This window comes from Alexandromys fortis, unplaced genomic scaffold (assembly GCF_014885135.2).
Source record: "Alexandromys fortis isolate MF-2015 unplaced genomic scaffold, M_Fortis_MF-2015_v1.1 scaffold_55, whole genome shotgun sequence".
Taxonomy (NCBI): Eukaryota; Metazoa; Chordata; class Mammalia; order Rodentia; family Cricetidae; genus Alexandromys; species Alexandromys fortis.
The window spans coordinates 6,875,916-6,885,989 of record NW_026067936.1 but is presented as its reverse complement, the minus strand read 5'-3'; the positions used below and the strand labels follow the sequence as shown (position 1 = coordinate 6,885,989).

At 39.4% G+C, this 10,074-nt stretch overlaps 1 long non-coding RNA gene across 3 annotated transcripts in view; it reads left to right on the top strand.

Moving 5' to 3' along the window:
- The window catches only part of LOC126504463 (uncharacterized), a 124,274-nt gene extending 118,487 nt beyond the window's left edge, over window positions 1-5,787 (top strand). For all 3 annotated transcript variants that reach the window (XR_007592612.1, XR_007592611.1, XR_007592613.1), the window contains one exon: window positions 4,418-5,787. This is a non-coding gene — a long non-coding RNA (uncharacterized lncRNA). The remainder of the gene's footprint in view (window positions 1-4,417) is intronic.
- Window positions 5,788-10,074: the final 4,287 nt, after the last annotated feature.

Here is a 10,074-nt window from a genome sequence, read left to right as displayed (position 1 = left end):
AAAAAAAAAAAAAAAAAAAAAAAAAAAAAAAAAAAAAAAGAAGTGAGAAATAAATACCATAAAACTCATGCTGTGAATCCAGAATTACATTGATACCAAAACTCGATAAACACACACAAAGGAAAAAAAACTATATCTAATCTCCCTGGTAAATGTGGATGAGAAATGCTTTTTGTTGTTTTCTTTCATTTTTGTTTTTTACAAGACAGAGTTTCTCTATGTAGGCCTGGCTCTCCTGGAACTCACTCTGTAGACCAAGCTGGTCTCAAATTCTCAGATATCTGCCTGCCTCTGCCTCTAGAGCGCTAGAATTAAAGCCGTGTGCCACTACACCAGGAGAGAAATTACTAAGAAAATATTTGCAAGCTAAATTCAGTAATACCTTTCCTTGGATCATCCCCCTTCATAGAATTGCCTTATTCCCAGGATGTAAGAATGATATAATGTAGGAAAATCTATAAATCTACATAACATTAGTATATTTAAGCCCAGACATCACATGCTCATATCAATGAGCTTTACAAAAAGAGAAAAAAAAACAACATTCTGTCATCATAAAAAAGAAAACCTCTTTTTAAAAAAAAAAAAAACAGAATAGTGGGAATATAACTAAACATATTAAGAGCCAAATACAGTAAAACAATATGATATAATAAGTGGCAAAGTATTTCCATGAAAGTCAGGAACAAGTGTGCTCTCTTCCTTACCTGTAGTTCAATATAGTGCCAAAGTATACATTATAGAAACAAGGTAAGAGAAAGAAATAAGAGCGATACCAACAGGAAATGAGAGGAAGTTATCCCTATTTGTAGACAACATGATTCTATGTAGGAAAGACCACATAGCCTCCCAATAAACACTTTCAGGAAAGTGTAAGGATACAAAGCTAGTATACAGAAATCAGTAGTCTGACTTCATAGCCACAAAAACATAATCAGCAAGATATTTGTGGGACAAAATCCATGTATAAGAACTTTAAATAGTAAAACCTTGGAATAAACTTAACCAAGGCAGTGAAAGACCCCTATAATTAAGATTTTAAAATGCTAAAGCAATAAGAGAAAATTCTAAAAGATAGACAAACTTCCCAACTCAGATTACAATCACAAAATGAATATTGTGAAAATGGTTGTATCACTGAAAGCAATCTATGAATTCATTCTACACAATGTAATTACATAAAGATTCCTATATCATTCTATTTAGATGCAGCAAAGAAAAAGGAAAGTGGAGAGAATTTTGTCTGAGCTCAGGGTAAAACTTTAAAAGCCAGTTAATGTGAATAAATAGCATTTTAAAAATAAAAAGAATAGATGAGATACATGGTAGACATCTAACATGGTACATGCACAAACATAGGTATTAGTGGAACAAAAGCTTTTTGAAACTAATATTTGTGAGGATAAATACGAGGAGATAGCCCCACTGGTAAAGTGCTTGTTACATAAACTTGATAGCCTGAGTTTGAGTTACAGAACAAATAAGACTGGCTGGTGTGGTAGAGCATCCTTATGCTCCCATGCTGGGGAGGCAGAGACTGTAGAACCCCATGGGACTTAACATCCAGCCTAATTGGTGAATTCTTGGTCCAGGAGAGATATTGCCACAAAGGAGGTAGACAGCATTCCTCAGGATGACACCCAAGGTTGTCCCTTGCCCTCCACATACACCTATAGACACATGCAGTGCACTCCATACAGATATACACCTGCACACACAAAAACATGCACCACGAAACATGTGAATAAAAAAAAAAGCACAGGTTAATAAATAAATGAAATTAGTATTTACAATAAGAATTCAGTGAAAAGCATAAGATTGAAATAAATTATAATAGCATAAAATCTTAGAAATTTGGACAAAAAATACAGCCTCACCACACCACGCATACACATTCACATGTGCCTGGGAGAAATAAGGGTCAGGAGAGTGTCATGATTAAGCCTGCAGTGTTTACAGTTTAGCACCATTAGCCTGGAATTCAATACCACTCTATAATTTAGTTAGCTGTATCATTTAATTTTGTAAGTTGTGCCATATCTTTGCACCTATATTTCCTTACAAGCACTTGGTGGTAAATCAGATATTTTCCTCAAAAGTTTGTTGAGGCTTGGATGAGTTAATGCACATAAAACATGCTCCAACATGCAGTCAGACCCTGCCCATGTTAATCGCTGTGAGGGGGGAAGAAAATCCCAATAAAAGCATTATGTTCATTTGAACGTCTTCCAGGCTGCTCATTGTATCATGCAACATGAATGGGATTCTGAGAGATGTAAAAGTGAGAGAGACCTGTCCTATCTTCAGAGAGTGGAGTTTGCACATGAATATGGGTTAGCAATGTATCTACTCACTAGTACGCTCCAAAGGTGAGTTTGGGAGCAGAATAGCGGCTGCCCAACACAGCCTGAACACGGTGCAGACCTAATTTCTGTTCATGTTATGAGCAAATGAAAATGCTGCCTGTCATAAATTCACTCTGCTCCATACATATGCTATCATTCATCATTGCGATATGAGTCTTTCGGGGAAACAGATTATGAATAGTGCAATAACTATGACCAATAATAAGCAAGGCTATTTGCTGCTTGCTTCGAGGGAAATAAATCAGCCCAGAGGTAGCTGCATTCCCTGATTACCACCCCCACCTCCCAAAAGAGAGCTATCTATTACTGGGAAGCATCTGCAATTTAAAATACTTGACTTATCAGCCCAAAATCAAGACAAACTGCATCAATACTGCAGAAAATTTTTCAAATATTTCAGGATCTTTGCAAAGAATTTAGGATATATTCCGGTTCCTGACTTCATAACTCAAACCTATTTGTAGCACCAATTGCATTTTGAAATGAATTCCTCCTAGTTTTGGGATATCCCTCTATTTAGTTTGGGTAGTATCAGGCACACAGTATCTAGACCAAGCCAGCCCTTCGATACATATTAGCTCTTCCAACACCTGTGAATGTAGAAGGACGGGAACCACTTAGCCAACAAACCACTCCACCTGCCTTTCGGTCTTGTTCTCTTAGATGTGAGCCTTGTGATGACATCAGGTTTCCAGTTAGGTAGGAAGGGCAGTGGGTTACAAGTCACTCACCCATCTAGGAACTCTCTGGGTCTTGGCATACTCATGGCAAAAGGGAAGGGAGGCATGAGAGCAATCTTTAAAGTCATTTCCAAACATGACCCTCTATGAATTTTCTGCACACCTATCTCATCCACTTACTTTGGAAACCTTCTCTTGGCCCTAGTCTGCGGTCCACTTTGAATAGAAATCTGTCATGAAATCACCTCTCCTAGCTACGACGTGGTCCCACTTCATCTGTTGCTCCCTCTCCATTTACTATGGGGCAGCTGTCAGCCAATCACTGAGCTTCCAGGACTCTCTTTTCCCACCTTGGAAATAAAAATAACATCAGCTATTCTCACTTCTCTGGACCATTGTGACATGGGGGGAAAGGGAATGAACTGTGCAGCATGCTGCATAAACAGAATGAAACGGGGCTCATTACAAGGCTGCTTTCCCGGAAAACTGAAAAGCACCATGGGTCACAGGGGGATATCTTTAACATCACTGTTATTGTTATCACAGAATGTGTGACATTTAAATCTTGTTGACCTCGGGTCTGGGAACTTGTTTTACACTTTGACGGAGCATTGTAAATCGGGCCTGACGTTGATGAAATGCGCCCGATTGCTTTCTATACACCAATCTTCTGAGTGGGTGGCCACACTCGGGAGAAAATTGCCTCTGCCTTTTAATGTAATTATGGTGCAATTACGAGGTGCATATCATCTTGCTAAGGCTGACTGTATAAGTTAAACATATCAATTTTTCATCACAGCCAAGAAACTAAACAGAGCATACCAAAAAGAAAATTGCATGATTCTGATGTTGGTGAAACGCTGGCAGAAATTCCCTTTCTTCGGTCCCTAGTGGTCACGTTGCTCCAGTTCTCCACCTCTCTTTCATCTTGCTTACATCCTTTTCTCTGCCTTCAGTATCTCCTCATACTCTTCACATGGAAGATGAGTTTTCTTCCTTTCAATATAGGAAGGAGCTGATAATAGCTTAGTAATGAAAATTTAATATGATTAAATTTATAAGCTTCATCAGATTGCAACTGATTTGACATTTGGAAGGTATTTTTTGTTTCGATTTACCTGTGTTTTGTTTTGAGGTAGGTCTTTCTACATAGTGTAGGCTGGCCTTGGATTCATCCTCCTCCTGCCTGTGTGCCACCACTCCCAGCCTGCTAGTTAGCCCTGGAGGTCCTGGAACTCACTATGTACATTAGACTAGCATCAAACTCAGATCTACCTGCCTCTGCCTCCTGGATTCTAAGATTAAAGATGTGCACCCCACATCCCCAGCCACAGTTATAATTGGACATTTCTTCTCTTTTCTTTGCCACAGATCCCTTTCAAGAATGATCTGCAAAAGCCACCTAGGCACTGCTCTGAAAACGTTCACCAAAGGTTACCACTGGACACATAAGCTAGTGACTGATAAGTTTACTGAGCCCTCTGTAACACCCGTTCTACTTGATCTCAACTGCAGATGATGGTGCAAATGGCCACCCATTCCTTCCAGATCTCTCCTCCTTTGACACTCATAATGGACAGCTCCCCAGTCTGACTCATGCTCACTGTATCCTTCTCAGTTAGCCATTTTTACTGTGTAAGACAGAAGCACCAATGACTATACTACACACAGACTCAAAACCAAGCCCTGCTTTTCTGTATAGTAACCACTTAAAAATCCCAGGCATAATTAGCTGATGACCAGAGGATAGGTTTAAATCAGCATGTCAAGACAACAGTGAAGAAGAGCAAGACTTATTTCTTGCTCAAGGGGATTTCATCACTCTTGACTGAGAACCACTACAAGGGAGGCCTTGGTTTGCATGTACAGACTGTCTTTCACTGCTGGAGCCACTTGCTTCTCTTAAAAAATTAAAGTTGAGTACATCCCATGTTCCTATTTTTGGGTCTGGCTTACCTCACTCAGGATAGTGTTTTCTATTTTCATCCATTTGCCTGCAAACTTCAAGAAGTCCTTGTTTTTACTGCTGAGTAGTACTCTAATATGTATATATTCCATTCTTTCTTCATCCATTCTTCAATTGAAGGCATCTAGGTTGTTTCCACGTTCTGGCTATTACAAACAATGCTGCTATGAACATAGTAGAGCATATACTTTTGTTCTATGATAAGGCCTCTCTTGGGTATATTCCCAAGAGTGGTATTGCTGGGTCCACGCTCATATTTGGTTTCTAGCCATAAATAAAGGGCATTGAGCCTATAATTCGTGATCTTAGAGAAGCTAAATAAGAAGGAGAACCCAAAGAAAAACATATAGGCATCCTCCTGAATATTAACCTTCATCGGGCGATGAAAGGAGACAGAGACCCACATTGGAGCACCGGACTGAAATCTCAAGGTCCAAATCAGGAGCACAAGGAGAGAGAGCACGAGCAAGGAACTCAGGACCGCGAGGGGCGCACCCACACACTGAGACAATGGGAATGTTCTATGGGGAACTCACCAAGGCCAGCTGGCCTGGGTCTGAAAAAAGCCCGGGATAAAAACCGGTCTCGCTGAACATAGCGGACAAGGAGGACTACTGAGAACTCAAGAACAATGGCAATGGGTTTTTGATCCTACTGCACGTATTGGCTTTGTGGGAGCCTAGGCAGTTTGGTTGCTCACCTTACTAGACCTGGATGGAGGTGGGTGGTCCTTGGACTTCCCACAAGGCAGGGAACCCTGATTGCTCTTTGGGCTGACGAGGGAAGGGGACTTGATTGGGGGAGGGGGAGGGAAAGGGGCGGCGGCGGTGGGGGAGACAGAAATCTTAAATAAATAAAAAAGAAAAGCAAAAAAAATTAAAGTTGAACCTAGCATCCAAAGGAGAGAATATTTCTGTATTAAAGACACCATAAAGTAAAGTTTTGTTTTTAACACGTATGATAGGAAACATAATGGATGCTCAAAAATTTAGTTTTGAATGAAAAGAAAAGAAAATCACAGGATCAGTTAGTGGTTAGCCACAGTGTGACCTCTCTGGACTCAGTTTCCCAACGTGTACAATGAGAAAAGACTTAATGAATTTGTGTGTTCTTTTTTACTTAAAATAGTCCTTGATTTTATAAAAAAAAAATTACTGGAACAATCTAGCAATTCTTTCATAATATAGAAACTAAATTTCATAGACTACTCTTTAGTCAGAAGAATATTAAGTTGAAGATGGAAAGAATTTCTCTTTTTCTTTAAATATGTTCTCATATTGCTGGATGAAATGTGTTAGTTCTGGAGAGAAGCCAATACAAGGCTTAGACAAGAGTTAAGAGCCAATAGAGATATTGCATTTAATTATATTAAAAGCATATTGTAAATTTCCCATCACTTACATTATAATTTCTCTCCATTAATCACGGAGGACTAATGTTTCACGGTTGGTCTCTTGTGTATAAAATTGGGATATATGTCTAAATTTCCTCAAGGCCTTGTCAACCTAAGATACACACAATTACGTGAGTGTGCACGCTTGTGTAAGTGCGTGTGCTTCGGTCTTCCCTTCAACACCTCTTTCTCCTGCCCCTAGAGAAAAGTTGAGTTCCAGATTTTTAAAATGTAGTTTTGTGGAAGACAAACTGAATGTGACAGATACCTGCAGTGTCTGGAGAAAAGATCCAAGCTGGCGGTGGGTTGAGCTGAAGGAAGTACCTGTCTTGATTCGCAGCAAAGCAGAAAGATGTGTGGCACTGTCTGCCGGGATGAAAAATCGAGAGTCACAGCAGCTAATTCTGACTCTGCCATCAGCTTATTCTGTGACCTTGGAACCAATGACTCTGTAAGATCCCTAGACCAGGCCAGCCACCTGAACCTCCCTCTTTACTGTGCGAGGGCTCCGCCCAAGGTCAACCTCCATTGACTTCACTTTCAATGCTCTGCCGCTGGGTTTTATGGAAGGCCATCATCAGAGGCAAGAATATGAACTCTAGTGGTAATGTAAGCATAAATCCGTGTCAGTAGCCGCACTGGAGAAAGTATCTATGAAAACCCATGAGAAATAAACTCATAGAAATTAATTATAAGAAAACGGCCTTTTCAGGACCTTATCACAGCAATTATATATTAGTACAGGTAATATTTTTTGTGCTACCAGATTTGTCTTTCATTTTTATTTTTAAACTTTAATTAGCAAAGGGTAAAAAGAATATATACTATATATGTATATAAATGTATGTGTATATATGTATGTAATGCATGTGTGTATGTATGTATATCTGCATGTATGTATGTGTATATGTATGTATGTGTGTATGTATTTGCCCAGTCTGAAGAATGGTGTATGTATGTGTGTATGTATATATGTGTGTGTGTGTGTGTGTGTATGGGTGTACCTATATGTGAGAACATATGTTTGTATGTGCGTATGTATTTGCCCATCCTGAAGTTAATTATATTAAAATGTTAATATGCTCCCCTCAACCTCTTAAGTTTTCTTCAAGTTTGTTTTCCATGGTTAAACTCATTCTACACATACATGTGCTCCCTTTTAATATTATTGCATCTTAACAACATCCATGTAATTAGAAAGCTGAAACACCTTTGTTGTCATTAACAGACAATCCAAATTAAGGCTAGAGCAGTATCATCGGCCTCTATCATTAACTGCAATAATTTCCCATGGTCCTTTTGGAATGATTGAAATTCTTCACTATGGCAGCCTGAGAGGACACAAAGGTGTCAAGATGCAAACAGAAGTGTTCCAATAAAGAAGGCTCATCAGTGTGGCAATTTCCCAGAAAATTAGGAACAACCTTCCGCAAGACCCAGCAATAACACTTTTGGGTATATATCCAAAGGATGCTCAATTGTGCCACAAGGACATGTGCTCAGCTATGTTCATAGCAGCATTGTTTGTCATATCCAGAACCTGGAAACAACCTAAATGCCCCTCGACCGAAGAATGGACAAGGAAAATATGGTACATTTACACAATGGAGTACTACACAGCAGAAAAAAATAATGACATCTTGAAACTTCAGGCAAATGGATGGAGCTAGAAAACATCATTTTGAGTGAGGTAACCCAGACCCAGTAAGACAATTATCATATATATTCATTCATAAGTGGTTTTTTAAACATAAAGCAAAGAAAACCAGCCTACAAATCACAATCTCAGAGAACCTAGACAACAATGAGGACTCTAAGAGAGACATTCATGGATATAACATACATGGGAAGTAGAAAAAGACAAGATCTCCTGAGTAAATTGGGAGCATGGGGACCATGGGAGAGGTTGAAGGGGAAGGGAGGGGCAGGGAGGGGAGCAGAGAAAAATGTAGAGCTTAATAAAAAATAAATATAAAATAAATAAATATAAAAAGAAAGAAAGAAAACCCCATGTATAAAAGGATAGGCAACAGAAGGTGGCCTAGGACCCAAAGTAGACAATAGTCTCACATAGGTTCTAACACAGTTGCCTTGTAGGTTTATGTAAGATCTCTAGAAAAGCCTACAAGGTCATTATTTCTTTTGTTCCTAAACAGTATCAAGAACTCTAACTGAAAGTGGACATCATGCAATTAAAATCAAGATCAGAAAAAGATAGGCAGCATGTCCATTCGATGTGCAACCGAGCAACAGACTCACAAAGGATCCTGGGATATACTTATCTCTTCTCTGGCTGTGCATTACTATATACATGCATGTGACGTTACTTGCTAACTGTAGCTTTTTGTTGACTTGTAGTGCAAATAATTTCAGCATAGTAGGAGAGACCATTCCAAAGATTCATGACTTCTTGGACGTTAAACATTTATATGCTGTACAACAGTCTTACCGTAATATTTTCTTGCTAAATTACACATAAATCACTGGTTTCTTAAGTGCTTTTCCAGGCCATCACAATATTGCACTATCTCCTTTATTAATTAGGTTATTTAACAATACCTAAATTCCAAGTTTTTTTCTTCTCAAGTCCATGTCAGCCAGTTCTCTCCCTATATTACAGGCAGTTCATAAACTTTTATTTTCAATGTGGATCTCATTGATCCCGTCTTCACTGCCTCTGGTCATCTCTGCACAACCTTCCCCAGGTGACCTTTGATCTCCTGTCATATGTGATCTTATGAAGCCAACCACTAAATCCAAAAGCAAGACCGAGGCAAGATTATGACCAACACTATAAGCTTTATTCAAAAGCTCAGAGAAGTACCGGGTGTGAATGGGCTGTTTCTTGACATCTGAAACACAGCAGTAGAGAGACCACCACCACTATCTTCCCCTGACTTGCTCTGAGGCAGGTCAAGAGACCCAGGAAGAATATTCTGACCTTCTTCTGAGGGCGGTCCTAAGGTCCTCATTTAAGAAGAGACCAAACACAAGAGAAGAAATGAAAACATTGAAAAGTTACAAGGACATGCATATTTTCTCCCAGTCTCTCATAGCACCATACACTATGCAACCATGCTTCCCCATGGCCACCCTCTTGTCATCAAGCTGCTGTCCTCTTGTCATGAAAGTCCTTCAAGTCTCCTCGATGATTTGTGTCACTTCCGAAGGCTCCCATGTAATTCAAATTTATATTAAGCAATTGTTTGCGAGGAAAAGATAAAGTTACTACAAATTTAAAGACTAATTGATTTTTATTGATGACTCTAATGCTGAACAAGGCTCTGCTCTATAAAATGCAATGGGTGGTCTAATGAGATTGGCTCTTCCGGCAGAAATTGGCTAAAGAAAGCAAAAACTGGAGACAAAAAGTGGGCTCGTCATTCAAAGATGACTCCCTTAAAGGAATAAGAGTAATGGAGATATCCAAGCATGTTGGCTCAGGTAAGATGGGCCCCTTCAACTGTTATGAATAACCTGGTATAGAAAAACAGGCTGACATCAACCAGCCTGACTGCATGGCATTAGCATAAGTGACTCCATCTGATTCAGTCTGGTCTGCTGAAGCCCAGGAACCTGGTTCAAAATAATGGCCTCTCACCAGTTTTGTTTAACAGTATTCTCCATTTTCAGTCTGCTTTTTATCATAGGCACACACACATGCACACA